Source organism: Schistocerca cancellata, chromosome 5 (assembly GCF_023864275.1).
Source record: "Schistocerca cancellata isolate TAMUIC-IGC-003103 chromosome 5, iqSchCanc2.1, whole genome shotgun sequence".
Lineage (NCBI taxonomy): Eukaryota > Metazoa > Arthropoda > Insecta > Orthoptera > Acrididae > Schistocerca > Schistocerca cancellata.
Genome location: NC_064630.1, coordinates 251,057,746 through 251,072,233, shown reverse-complemented (window position 1 = coordinate 251,072,233; position 14,488 = coordinate 251,057,746).

The window sequence follows — 14,488 nt, the reverse complement described above, 5'->3', positions numbered from 1 at the left end:
TGAAGCAGACACATTTACTTGAGGAAACTTGGGAGAATGAAACGGAAAGTGATTTTGATATAAATTATTGGGAAACCATGGGCAAGTTGTTTCAGAGGTGGGCACCTGAGGTCTGGTCCCTAAGTAAGCATGATAATACTAGGCAAATTATTTTAGGGAATCAAATAAAGTGACTCATGAGTATAAATCTACAATTAAGGAAATATTCTTTGGGAATTAAGATTTTGAGCTAGTGGGGGAGAAATGTGTGTTTGTGATGGGAAACGTCAGTGTGTGCAATGATGATCCAGAATTTAATGGTTTAATTTGTTGTAGTGGTCAGGATGAGGATGAAATTAAAGCTTTTCTCTTTCCTAGTGATAAACAGCGAATGGGTAAAGATGAGAATGAATGGGGAAGGGATGGGGAAGGGAGAGTGTGATTATAATGCTGATGACTGGACTAACTTTGCAAAATTTCGTCAGCAGTTAATACCAGAGATATTGGAGGAAGAGAAATATAGCGTTGCCAGGAAGCTAGGGGGTTCGGTGAAGGAAGTTTAAAATTTAGAGAGACTTTTGAAGTAATATTTGTAGGGGTTTGATTATACAGGGTGGTCCCGAATTCATGGTACAAACTTTAATGGTAGGTGCAGGACATTGTAACAAGGATATATTGTATAGGAATGTATAGTCCCAGGTGACGCGGTGAGGCGTAAACAGGGGAAATAACGGCCGAAAGGAAAACGAAAGATTTTATTGAAATCGTTGTTGACAAGTGTCATGTTTACAGTAAGTGTTCAAAATTGCGTCCACCATGAGCGATACATGCTTGACAGCGTCGGTGCAGCGATTGGCGTACACGTTCAAAGATGCCTGGTATTTCACGCACACCTGCAGCAGCTACAGATATGCGAGCAACGAGATCCTCATCTGAGTCAACTGGAGTCTCATAAACAAGACTCTTAAGATGTCCCCATAAAAAGTAATCGAGGCAAGAGAAATCAGGAGATCGGGGTGGCCAAGGGACTGGTCCACCACGCCCAATCCATCTAGCACCAAACGTGGCATTCAGGTAATTCCATACAGCAGTGCTGAAGTGTGCTGGCGCTCCATCGTGCTGAAACCACATGCGGTTACGAATGGCGAGCGGAACATCTTGCAGCAGTTCTGGTAACACTTCTTGCAGAAAAATACGATAGCTTTCGCCACAGAGTCGCGTGGGTAGTAAGTATGGCCCAATCAAAAAGTCGTTCACAATACCAGCCCACACATTAATACCGAAACGTTGTTGATACGCATGTGGACGCGTTGCATGTGGATTATCTGTTGCCCACACATGGGAATTGTGCGCATTAAAGACACCCTCGCGTGAAAATGTCGCTTCATCTGTAAATAGCACATGACCTACGAAATCCGGCTGCAACGCACATTGCTGCAACAACCACTGGCAGAAGTTCACGCGAAGAGGATAATCTGCCGGATTCAATGCTTGTACTTTTTGAAAATGGAAGGGGTGTAAGCGATTTTCATTTAACACTCTGCATACAGTCTGATGACTCACATGTACGTCACGCGCAACAGTTCTTGTGCTTGACTCGGGTCTATCAGCCACTATGTTCAAGATGCGTTCTTCCAGTCTTGGAGTGCGTACAGCTCTTAATCGACCAGCGTCATGTCTGTTGACGTCGAACGTACCTGTTTCACAAAGTTGACGATGTAACCGTTGAAAAATTCTATGATCCGGCATTCGTCGATTAGGATACTCCGCGCGATACATTCGTAACGCAGCTCTGGCGTTACCATTTGCACGGCCGTACATGTAATGCATGTCTGCTTTTTCTGCATACGTAAAGTCACCCATCGTCTACGGCAGCACAATTGTGAATGGCGCTTGTCCCTACTGCGATACATCATGTTCATCTACTGCCCTCTACCGGCAGTGACACCAACCGATCACTCCATTTCTCTTTCCCCTGTTTACGCCTCACCGCGTCACCTGCGACTATACATTCCTATACAATAAATCCTTGTTACAATGTCCTGTACCTACCATTAAAGTTTGTACCATGAATTCGGGACCACCCTGTATAGAAGCTTTTAGTGAGGATCATATGTTTACTATGACTAAATTCTGGATACATGAGACAGAGAAGGAGCCATTAGTTAAAACAGAATTGAAGCACAAGTTTATGGAAAAAGTATAGCTAATAATAAATACTGAAGTAGAAGTGGCTTGTGACACTGCTTTGGTCGACACTGTAAGTTCTATATGTGGGGTGGCAGAGAGTTTTTATGGACACGTTAAGAATCAGAAAACTGTTGAATTTCCAGTCACAGTGGTGAGAACTAAAAATGCCACGGGGAATTGCAGTAAGCCAGTAAGAAACGAGGTGACATTAGATGTAATTATGGATGGATTATTTAGTCCTGCGTTTCTGGTGGTCCCAAATTTGAGTTTAAATCTGGTGTTCGAGACCGACTTTTTGAGTAAATATGAGGCATATGTAGACTGTAAGGATCAAAAAATGGTTCAAATGGCTCTGAGCACTATGGGACTTAACTTCTCAGGTCATCAGTCCCCTAGAACTTAGAACTACTCAAACCTAACTAACCTAAGGACATCACACACATCCATGCCCGAGGCAGGATTCGAACCTGCGACCGTAGCGGTCGCGCGGTTCCAGACTCAAGCGCCTAGAACCGCTTGGCCACAACGGCCGGCCTGTAAGGATCAGGTGTTGGAACTGAATACTGTTGAGGTGAGAAAAACGGTAAAATTTAAAAGTGCATTTGATGATGATTTAGTGGCTAGTTTGCATGGGGCACATTGCTTAACGGACGAAATGGAGGTTGAGGAGGATACAAGGAATAAAATAAGTAATACTAAGGGGATTTCTGAAACTGAGAAGGCAGCCAACCTGATGACTCAGGCAGTGAGTTTTCCGCCAGGCACATCATTCTCCGGACAGGAGAGACAGAAATTAATCGTGAAGCAAACGGCTAGAGGGACATTACACATGAAACATTAGCATGACTGTAGGTATATGCTAACAAAGTACAAAGTTGGTGACCTGGTGGTATTAAAATGAAAGGAACAGTCAAAGGAAATAGACAGTGAGACCCAAGAGCTTTTTCTGCTGTACCGTGGCCCTTTTGCTGTAGTAAGCTGTCCTCACCCAAATGTTTACAGGCTGGAGAACCCGAAGTCACAGAGACAACTGGGACTCAGGAATGTGACTGAGCTCCAACTATACTGACAACTAATGTAAGTTGTGGTATATAATTTTGATGATATGAAATACCTATGTCAAATTGTACATATTTAGGTTAATATTTATGGTTATTTTGTCACATGTATGTTCATTTAATTTTTTTGTGGTGGTCACTTTAGTGTATATATGTGCGTTTAGCTTAAGAGTTTTGGAAGGGTAATTTTTGATATTGGTATTTGTTTGTTTATTAGATATTTACTGTCTAACCAAATTTTAAGTATTTTGGTGGGGATAGATATATCGGGAGAAGAGATCTGTGGATTAACAGATGAGGTACAGTTAGTGAAGAGCTTAAGACTGGTTTGTTGCAAGCAACAGCAATCTTGTTTACTGTTCAGCATGTGAGTATGATAGGATTCTAAGAAGGTGGAGAAACTTTGAAAATGACGTTTTACTGACTATTATTTTGGAATGTGACACATACAGATGCATTCTTGTATATATGGTTATTTTGGTGACACACACTAAGCTTCCTTTTGGTGCATACGGGTCAGCGCGATCCTTAATTAGTCTATTGCGATATTCGGTTTAGCAATGTGTGGAAATGGGATAGTAAAACACAAAGAAGCTGTCCCACCTCACGTGCCGCCCTGCTCCTTGTTGTCTGCAACCTCCATAAAGCAACATTACTCCGTCATGGTTACTAGCTAACATCTGATTGTAGTCAGTGGTAATGATCTCATAAATGATGGGAATCACTGTGTTAAGTGGTTTGACATGAGAACAACGTTGAATGTCGTAGAGAACACTTTCGTTAGTTATTTTACCTTTATTCTACAGCTTTGAAGAGGGTTCATGTTGAACCGCAACTACTCATTAAAAAAATTGAAGCGCTCTAGATGGACAATAAAAAAATCTGTGTCACCATTATCTTGAGATTTCTCTCTACAAGACTTTTCTTTCAAATCATTTACGGAGCTCCATCATGCTCAGCCGCTTCTGAGAGCCTGCAATTAAGATGTAGTATTCCTCTTCTCCTCACAAACTTTTATAAATTACCTCTAAGCATCCTATTAGTACGCATCACTCCAAAGCCGCCATCTCCTGAATAGCTTCCCGTCTTAATTCGATCTCCATATTAATGTATAAAATGGTCTCGGGGTTTCATCCGTCTCAATCTCGAATTTCAAGTTTTCCACGGTAGCTTCTGCCTTCTTCGCCTTACAAAGCCGTGGCTGCTACAGAATTAAGAATATTCAGGGTGAATAAATGCTGATACCAAAGATTAACATGCAAGAAGTTAGGTATGACTTTAGGGTAACTAATAAGCTTAACGCAGTAACGTCTAGCACGAAGTTCTCATAGCTGTTCGGCCATCGTGATTTAACTTTTCAACCATTTCAGCAATAACTTCTATGACGTCTTCACTTCATTTTCATGGGCTGGAGATGAACTAGGCTTTGACCGTCAAATATTAAAAAGACATAGGATGGTTTATGAAGGTTCCACTTTTATTACAGAGATGGCTTCATGACAATCAATCATCAGAGGCTGCATATTAACTGCAAACAAATATGCTGTATTTAACTACAGTGTGTGGTAGTTAAGAGATGCCACTCCATCGACAACAGTTAACTATATTGAGGTAAGGTTTCGCTAAGTTATAGCAGATAACATAATTTTAACAATTATGTCTCTGAATTTAGACGCCGACATTTCTTAAATTGAACTATTTACATTTTTGTGGCCTTGAAAAGACTCTATGAAGATTTATTGAACGATATAACCAGTACAGAACTTAATCAAATAGTAAGAAGGTAACAGCACCGCAAACCAGCATCATCAGCAGAATAGGTTGAAAGGTGGCTACACTGAGTCACAGTGCCAGAGATTGTGCCAAAGAGTATTATTCAGCCGCCTCCACTGGCAGTGCTTGTCGAGAAGTCGTCGTGGAGTGTGTTTTTTGAGAAGTGGGCAGCAGGAGTTCTGATGTAGCCGTGACTAGTTGTGAGCATGTTGTATGCAGTTGTTCTGATGGGCTAGACAGCCGATGCTGTTCGATTGCGGATGTTGTAATGATCAGAGTGTATGTTTCGTCAATATATATGAAGGTAAAGAAAATTTTTTTATTTCAAATGTCCTAACTAACAATGTCTCTTGGTCACAGGTTCAGTCAATAAAGCATCTCGCATGTGTTCATGTATTAGAGTGTAATTCTGGTTTTTATGTGCAATTATAGTATTTTTGGTTTTGCTGGGGACTTAATTAATTAGTTGTGTTAACGGAAGTTTTCTTTCATTCTTTGTTGTTATTCTATGCAGTCAGATTGCGTACTAATACTAGTCAGGGCCAACCGGTTACGAGACTTCGTAATCGGACAAACAGCGACAAAAATTAAAATTATTTGCATTATATTTAATTAAGCCCCCATGCACGTGGCGACCGCTGCATCGGATCGTCCCTTGGAATCTTCTGATAGTAAAAATAGCAGACAGTAGTATTGTTGTAGTAATTCGTAGTTTAGTAATTGTAGTCTATATTGCATGTGTAGATTTGGTAATGAACATTTGTAGCTGTCTTGTCTTTCTTCTAATGGTATTTTTGCAGAATTTAATTTTTGATGACTCATATACGGGTTTGACAATTTGTGCAAATATGAAGATTTCAATTGTTCGTTAATCGTGTTTGTCGGGAAGCATTTCGTGTGAATGGTATTGCTGGAGATAAAGTGTCATTGTGCGTAATTTTCGTATAGTGACGAGTTTTGTATGTTTTGTAAATGATTACGCGAGCGATGAAAAAGGCAAAAATGATGGATAGTGAGAATGACGAAATTGTTAACATGGCGAACTCGCCAACACAGGAGAACAGAATGATGAATAATGAAGTGGAAAACAATTTAATAAGTCGGGAAAATAGTCCGGAACCATTTCAAAACTTTTCACAATCAAAAAATTTTCAGAATACGAGATTAACGACAGAAGATTCTGGAATTGTATCGAACACAGATAGCTTTACAGCTATGACGAAGGAAGCTGGTTTAGCGGGAAATGTTAGGGGTGAAAAGAATTTCGAACCAGTTAATATGGAGCAGTTGATGAGTGCGATATTAAATTTGGAATCTGAATTAAAAACCGAGATGGAAGCAATGGCAACACGGTTAGGCTCACGAATAAGGACATGTTTCAAAAACATGAAAGGTGAATCAAAGAAAGAAATTAGAGAAGAAGTACAACCGATTTTGAATGCTCACAATAATAGTTTAATTTCAATAGAAATTAGACAAGAGAAACAGGACAGACAACAGGAAGAAAGAGATCGCGTGATAGTACAGAAATTTTCAGAGTTAAATTTACAACGTGCACGCGATAAGGAAGAAATATTTGAAAAAATCGAGGAATCCGTACCAAATGACAGAATAAATAACCTAACACAACAGTATGATCAATTAACTACTAAATGTGTCAATACTGAATCCCGAGTCGCGACACTTACGGAAGACGTAAATAAACAGAAAGAAAAAATAGGTGACTTATCGGAAAGAGTTGAGGAGATTGCAGATAAATTGACAAGTCTTAGTTTAAATGGGGACAGAGATTCGGATGATACAGCTCCATTGCCATTTGCAGAAACCGAAGAGTACCAGAACATAAATAAGCATGTTGAAAATCAGGGAAAATTTAATGAACGCGTTAAAAGGGAATTTGAGGCATTACGAAAGCAAGTCAAACAAATTGAAGGTGAAATCGTAGGAAAAGACAGTAGAAGAAATTTAGAATCACAGATAGCAGAGGGATTTGAAGAAAGTAATTTATTTCATTTACGAGATGCAACAAGAGAGCGCCAGGCGCGCGAACTTGACAATAATCGACATTGGGACTGGGACAGACGCGGTAGGTCTTTGTCGCCACGAGGCGAAAACTTTGACTATAAACACTTTTTAACTGTTCGGAAATTTAAGATCTTTCGCAATTCTAAGAATGACATACATCCATGTTCATGGTTAGATCAATTTATGTACGCAATTCCACCAAATTGGCTACTAAGTCACAAACTGGAATTTATGTGCGGCTATTAAAGTCCTCAGGGGATTCACTACACAAAGTGAATATGTGCCGTAGCGTGCACAGGGCCCCGAGCTGTAGTAGTGCTATTTCCCTTTTAGTTTTCTGCACTGCTGCGTACGCTTTTACTATTCTTTGCATCTATCAAAACAACTCTTCAACTATCAATCTATCTAGAGAGTCGGTAAAAAATAACCGGATATGACTATTTTACCCAAAAGTGATTTCGGAAATTACCGTTTGGACTTACTGTATCTTCAGCAGCATTCATTCGCAGTTTAAACGAAATTTTACCTGTTTATCTTCGTGACAATATTACTTCATATGTTGACGATATTCTTATTGCTAAACGTTATGGAGTGAGCATAACAAAATTTTGGATTCATTATTACGTATTTTTGCAAGAGTTGGCATTACAGTGAACTTGAAAAAATCAGAATTTGGTCGTTCTCAGGTGAAATTTCTTGGTCATATTATTTCTTCAGAAGATATTCTTCCCGATCCAGAGAAACTAGACGCTATTCGTAATTATGCTGTTCCTACTACAAAACGTGATGTTCGTAGTTTCCTTGGTGTCTGTAATTTTCTTAGACACTTTGTGAGATTGGACAATTTGGCCACACCTCGTTTATGTGAACTGTCTGGAAAGAATTCTAATTGGTGTTGGGATGAGGAAGCTCAATCAGAATTTGAACAAATTCGTGATGTTTTAGTTGCTGCTCCACTTCTTTCACATCCGGATTTATCTAAAGATTTTTGTTTGGCGACGGACTCATCATACAAAGGCCTAGGTGCGCACTTATTTCAAGAGATAGAAGAAAACGGCGTTGTAGTACAGAAAACTATTGCATTTGGAAGTCGTGTTCTCTCTAAATCAGAAAAGAATTATTCGATTACGGAAGTTGAAGCTTTGGCTGTTGTATGGGCTTTCACAAAATTTCGCATCTTTTTGTATGGGAGACATACTAAGGTTTACACCGATCATCGAGCTCTGGAATTTCTTATGTCAACAAAATTAACACATGTAAGATTGTCACGATGGGCGCTGTATCTACAGGAATTTGATTTTAGTATTGTTTACATACAGGGATCTTCAAATATTATTGCGGATGCTTTATCACGTGCACCTATGGGTTTGAAACAAAGTGCTGAAGAGGACTGCAAAGAAAACAATTATTGTTTGATGTATATTCAAGGTGTTGCGTTCGAAAATTTTATTTCGTCTTCGCTCCAGGACATCGCTAAGGAGCAAAACAAGGATCAAATCTGGAAGGATATTAAGGAGAAGTGGAGGAGAAAGGAAAGCGTAGCGATCAGACAGTATTATTTAGTTCGCAACGATATTCTTTTTAAACGAAAATCGGTTGACAACTTTGTTTGGTTAGTTTGCATTCCTGATGAGTGGGTTAATAAATTGATTTGGTACACACATTTCAGTTATACACACTTAGGTCCCAGAAAATGCTTTCATAAATTACGAGAAAATTGCTACTTCAGTAATATGGAAAAACGTATTCGATCTGTTCTTGCCAAATGCAAATTATGTCAAAAGGCTAAGCCGCCAACTATTTCTCACAGAGCATCGTTGTTTCCTATCATTCCAGCGAAATTAAAGGAGATGGCTGCAGTCAATTTGTTCGGCCCAGTGGTTCGTTCTACTAATGGTTTTGCGTATATTTTGGTAGCAGTGGAATTGACATCAAAATATGTGTTTTTTACACCTTTACGCAAAGCAACAGCTCGTTCAGTATCTAATGCTTTCATCAAACATTTTCTTAAAGAAGTGGGTCATGTTGATAAGGTTGTATCAGATAATGGATCACAGTTTCGTTCTAAAATTTGGCTTCGTACTCTAAGGCGTCGTAAGATTAAACCAATTTTCATATCACTTTTTCACCCTCAATCTAACGCTTCAGAGAGATGGATGAAGGAAATCAATAAATTGTGTCGACTTTATTGTCATCAGAATCACAGAACTTGGGATCAGTATCTTCATATTTTTCAAAACATTCTGAATGAACTCCCTAATGATTCAACTTCTTTACCGCCTATATTGATATTAAAAAATAAAGCACCGACAAATCGAATTTCTGAAATCGTTCCTTTTCCGCCTACACGGAAACTGGGGCATTCTGAAGTTGTGAACCTGGCTCTGCAAAATATTGCATCTGCGGCTGCTAGAAGAGAGAAATCAGCTAAACGTCCTGGTCGTTTAAAAACCTTGTCAGTTGGTCAAAAGGTGTTGATTAAGTCTCACCGTTTGTCTCATAAAGGAAAGGGCTTGTGTCGCAATTTTTTTCTGCTTTATAACGGTCCATATAGGATTCGCAAAATTATTCATGATAACACTGTCGAAGTAGAAACTCTTAAATCTCGGCGCTCTAAGGGAATACATCACATATCGAACGTTAAAATTTTTGTGGAATGACATACTTTCGAGAAACCAACAGTTATACGTAAACATGCAGAGAATACAAAGATACCGTGCCGTGTTCCGGCGGCGGCACATACTCAAAGCAACAGTCAAGTCTGCGCGCCGCACAAGGCAGTCGTTGACCGTAAACAATTACTTCCTACGTCACGCGTACCTACAGCTGTTTGAGCGTTCAGTGCGAATGCACTGACAGCTGTAAACAAATACACAGTCGAATTTCTCTGATTAAATTCAGTATAAAGCTATAGTGACTTGAAAAATTATGTTATTAACGTTCAGTATTTTTCAGGATACTGTTGTATAAAATATTTAAGAACTTCAGGTAAATTCTGTGTGTGTCCGACGTTAAGAGGACTTGCTATCGAGAAATTTTCAGGAAGAATGTAATTTCGAAGAAGAAACTAATAAACTAAAAAGGTAACTATTAATTGAGTTTATGTTTCAGGAAACACATTTTCGCTTAGGTACGTACTTTAGACGTAATTTGCTGCTCGCGATTACGTGATTTATACTTTGTGCTAAATTTCATGTTCTATGAATTTACTTGTGAAGCGACGTGCTTGCGTACATTTGCTGATTTTGACAATGTTTTATTAATGAACAGGGTTGTTACTTGTGTATATTATGCATCGCTTGGCTGCTATGCTTTTTCACTGATGTCACATTTTCTTTTTTTTATTATGTGCCTGCTGTGCTTATTTATTTAAATTATAATTGTCACCTGATTAATTGTGCTGACTGTGGTTATGTATGTAAGTTATACTTTGTGATTTATCTGCTTGCGCCTTCGTGTTTACTTATTAAGATTACGTATGGACATTTATTTGCTTATGCTGATACGATGCTAATGACCTGTTTATTGTGTAAGATATATATTTGCTGCTTTGCGTATGGATTGCATATTTACACATTTCTGTTTTGTTGTCATAACTACTCTTTAATTTGGTATATAGAAATGCTGATATACGGTGTACGAACATGGATTTTATGTCACAGTATGGTATTAATTATAGATTGTTTGCTTGGCAGAGCCTCGTTGTAGGGATTGTGCTTGACATTCTGTTCTCTACTGGTATATTTACTCGCTATTGCATGTTTTGCTTACGCTTAGTGCCTTATATTTTAAGATAAGAAAATGAACTGCTATAATTCTACGAACGACATTGGTACAAGAAACTTCATTGAAGTCACATGAGCTGGAGGTTTTATGGAAGCCGTATAAATTTATGCTAATAGAAAGGAAGCTAACGACATGACATACCAACACTAGGTTTAGACCATTGACAGTTATTACACTGCATTCTTCGTGAGCAATTGAAATAGAAAGTAACACTTGACACAAGAAATACTCCATATGTTTGCTTCTGTTTTGCCATGATTCTTGAAGTGGTGTACACACTGTGAAATATTACGATTTATTCATTCAAAGTCTTATGTGATCTTTCATACTACGTACTCGCACCTACTTACTGAAATTTATTCAAACTGAAGGCTGTTAGAGGTCATGTATGCATTTCTTTTATTTTATGATGGACAAGGTAATCAAAATGTATTTTATAATTCATAATGAGTAGAAGATTTTTCTCAGGTGGACTACACAGAGGTTGTGTGTGGACATTGTGCCTTCGGATTGCATGGGATGATAAATTGAAGTTTGCACTAGGATTTTGTCTGTACTTGTTCGAGGAGACTGACTAGAGGAAAGAGTTGTGCGGGAAGTGAAATGATATTGGTAATAAGGTTTATATGTACCGACGTATTGAAGAGGTATTATTGAGGTATTGAGATTGTGTGAAGTTGATGATTATTGGAGTTTTGGTGGACAAGAGGTAAGGTAAATGATATTGATGATACGGTTTATATGTCTCCTGACGTAAGAGGTATTATTGAAGTATTAAGATTATGTGATGATAATGATTATTGGAGTTTTGGTGGATAAGATGCGAAGTAAGTGAGGAGCATTTTTTTTTTTTTTTTTGGTCTATATGGAACAAGGAGGATGAAGTTAGCAGACTAGAACACTCAAGTGGAAAGAAGATTGTCTACACACACACTTTGTTAAATCAATAAGCAGTATATACTTTTTTTGGAGAGAGGAAGTAATTGCATATCTTGGCACACTGACAGTGGTTCAGCAACCGTACATTTTGATTTGGCTTGGCAAACATTGGTCTTGACATGATGGCTACGACGTTGACTAGCTATTATTGACTGTTATACATTGCTGCCACTACTACTTGATACACAAGTTGAACATAAAATTTTGGACAGAATTGCATTTACAGAGTTAACACTATTCAATTACACAGTAGTACTTAATGTGGATGAAAGATAAGTGAGTGTGTTTTGTGTGTTTCCCCTTCCTAATCCCAAATATTTGATACCGACCTATCTCCTAAATATTATTTTACTTGTTTGTTGTGGCTTGCACTGACACCCATAATTATTATAGGTTTACTGGTATTTGTGTATTTGTAATAGTTAATATGACAATTATCTGATTTCTATTGTGTGGTTATTATGTTTAGTGTAAGAGAATTGATAATAATTTTGTAAAAGCAATTGTGTGTGCATTCAAACTGTTGTTCGTGCTTGCACCTATCATCATTCATGGGTGCCACCTGGAAATGTTTAAATTCTGCTGATGAACTCTGATGAACTGTCTAATTAGTGATAGTGAATATTATGGAGTGTGACCCGCACTTGTTCAACATTGATGGGTGCCACTTGGAAATGTTTAATTTCTGCTAATGAACTCTGGTGAACTGTCTGATTAGTGATAGTGAATATTATGGACTGTTACCTGCACTTCTTCAACATTGATGGGTGCCACTTGGAAATGTTTAATTTCTGCTGATGAACTCTGATGAACTGTCTGATTAGTGATAGTGAATATTATGGACTGTTACTTGCACCTGCTCAACTTTACTGGGTGCCACTGATGGACTGCTTCTACTGAAATAATGTCACTTGTTGAAGTCTGCACCTGCTCAACATTACTGGGTGCCACTGTTGGAACTGCTTCTACTGAGATAATGTCACTTGTTGGTGTCTGCACCTGCTCAACATAGCTGGGTGCCACTGATGGAACTGCTTCTACTGAAATGTCACTTGTTGGTGTCTGCACCTGTTCAACATTGCTAGGTGCAACTGATGGACCGCTTCTACTGAAATGATGTCACTTGTTGGTGTCTGCACCTGTTCAACATTACTGGGTGCCACTAATGGAATTGCTTCTACTGAAATAATGTCACTTGTTGGTGTCTGCACCTGCTCAACATTGCTGCGTGCCACTGATGGAACTGCTTCTACAGAAATAATGTGACTTGTTGCTGTCTGCACCTGCTCAACATTACTGGGTGCCACTGATGGACTGCTTCTGCTGAAATGATGTCACTTGTTGGTGTCTGCATCTGTTCAACATTACTGGGTGCCACTAATGGACTGCTTCTACTGAGATAATTTCACTTGTTGGTGTCTGCACCTGCTCGCCATTTTTGGGTGCCACTGTTGAAGCTGTTTAAATACTGCTGATGAAATGTTATGAGACTGCTATTTGCACCTGTTGATCATTGCTGGGTGCTACTGTTGGAATTGTCAGCTACTCTGAGGAGTTCTACTTGTTTATTGAACTATTGAAAGGATTTTATGTGAATATTTGAATAAACTGATTTTTTATGTGTTTACTGTTTATGAGATGTTATGAGACTCTTACCTGCACCTATTCGTCATGGCTGACGCTATTGATTGAATTGTTTAACTACATGATACTTGTGTAAACTATTATGTAAAATCATATGTATGCAAGCATTTGTATTCCTTATTGTATTTTATATATTAGGTTATTGAAGGGTCAGTGCAAAGCCAAAATTTATTTAGTTATGTGATATTTACTTATTAATATTACTTTTTAATTTTTGTCTGTATTTTTTGGCGAATTTGGTGGTATTTTCACCACCAATGCTGGCAAAAATACCGTCAAATTCTAGCCCGTGGAGGAGGGGCATATGAAAGGTGGCTACAATGAGTCACAGCGCCAGAGATTGCGCCAAAGAGTATTATTCAGCCGCCTCCACTGGCAGTGCTTGTCGAGAAGTCGTCGTGGAGTGTGTTTTTTGAGAAGTGGGCAGTAGGAGTTCTGATGTAGCCGTGACTAGTTGTGAGCATGTTGTATGCAGTTGTTCTGATGGACTAGACAGCCGATGCTGTTCGATTGCGGATGTTGTAATCATCAGAGTGTATGTTTCGTCAATATATATGAAGGTAAAAAATTTTTTTTATTTCAAATGTCCTAACTAACAATGTCTCTTGGTCACAGGTTCAGTCAACAAAGCATCTGGCTTGTGTTCATGTATTAGAGTGTAATTCTGGTTCTTATGTGCAATTATAGTATTTTTGTTTTTTTTTAATTACTTCATTGTAGACGGCGTTTAAAGCATCTTGTCGTATTGAGGAAGAACCGTGCCAGATGTGTACGTTGAATCACATTTCCACACACAGAACAGTTACATTTGTGCTTTGTTGTTTCGTAGCTTTTATACACTCCTGGAAATTGAAATAAGAACACTGTGAATTCATTGTCCCAGGAAGGGGAAACTTTATTGACACATTCCTGGAGTCAGATACATCACATGATCACACTGACAGAACCACAGGCACATAGACACAGGCAACAGAACATGCACAATGTCGGCACTAGTACAGTGTATATCCACCTTTCGCAGCAATGCAGGCTGCTATTCTCCCATGGAGACGATCGTAGAGATGCTGGATGTAGTCCTGTGGAACGGCTTGCCA